Raw genomic sequence first — 1466 nt, 5'->3', positions numbered from 1 at the left:
GGGCCGCGCTATATCTGAAAACTGCGGAATAAACTTGCGGAACCACGCGCAAGTTTGCAAGAATGTCCTCAACCCTTTCAGGTTCGTCGGAGGCTTCATTTTCATAACTGCTTCAACCTTCGCAGGATCAGGCTCGATGCCACCTGCGGTAACTACGTGGCCCAGGTAAGTAACCTTTTCTCTAACGAACACACACTTATCTCTGTTTGCTTTCAGATTAAAAAGACGGAGTCGCTCGAAGACCTGCTCAAGATCCTTCAGGTGTGTAGCAACATTAGACGAAATAATCAGTAAATCATCGAGGTAAGCTAAGACGCAAATATCCTTTAATCCAGACCTCATGCGATCTATTAAGCGCTGGAACGTAGCTGGAGCACCTTTAAGTCCAAACGCCATGCGACGGAATTGAAACGTTCCAAACGGTGTAGTAAAAGCAGTTTTGTGTCGGTCTTCTGGAGCTACAATCGTTTGCCAATATCCAGCCTTTAAATCGATCGTAGACATCACACAGCCTGGTCTTGTGCTCTTCAATAGCTCATCGATCACCGGAAGTGGATACCTATCAGTACGGGTGACGCTATTCAATCTGCGGTAATCGACACAAAACCGAATCTCACCATTCTTCTTCGGAATTAACACAACAGGTGAGGCCCATTCGGATTCAGCATCTTCGATGATTTCGTCTTCCAACATCTTCTCTATTTCCTTCCTCATGACTTCTTTCTTCGCAGGATTAACCCGGTATGGCGGGCTAGCAATTGGCGCGGCATCTCCAGTATCGATTCGGTGCACAGCAAATTGAGTAGGTCCTCCCCCCGGAGTAAAAATGTCCTCGTAGACATTCAGGAGGTCAGATAATTGCTGTCGTTCATCTGGAACCAGATGGGTACCTTCGTCACTGCGAAGACCCACAGATGAACAATGAAGTGGTTTAAAAGAGCGAATTTCAAAAATGATAGGTTGAGGAGTCCTATCATGTCTCACAGACCACGTACCGAGATCAAAGTCGAGTATCACGCCAAACTCCTGAATAAAATTCATCCCTAATAAACTTTCAGTCGCGTCGGGAAGCATAATAAAATCAACAACTCGCGGTACCCCTCGAACTGTTACGCTCACGTGTGCTAATTCAACAATTTGCGCACACATGTGTCCGTCAGCAAACTTAAGTTCTACATATACATTTTCAAATTGATGACCATACTTGATTAAGTGAGCTCTTAAGCTAACACTACCTATAGAGTGCTTAGCACCAGTGTCCACAAGCACTGTACCTATTTCACTATAAATTTCTATTTTTAACACAGGACGCACTCGCGAATCTATATTATCACACGCAGATACTGATTGGAACGGACTCGATACGGTTTCTACCGGTTTCTTCTCTTTACATGTCGGGCAGTTCGAACGTATACGCCCTGGCGCACCGCACCCGAAGCACGTAACTATCGGTTCTTTCCTCTCTG

The sequence above is a fragment of the Papilio xuthus genome, unplaced genomic scaffold (assembly GCF_000836235.2).
Source record: "Papilio xuthus unplaced genomic scaffold, Pxut_1.1 DF826284.1, whole genome shotgun sequence".
Taxonomy (NCBI): domain Eukaryota; kingdom Metazoa; phylum Arthropoda; class Insecta; order Lepidoptera; family Papilionidae; genus Papilio; species Papilio xuthus.
This window is presented reverse-complemented; position numbering follows the sequence as displayed.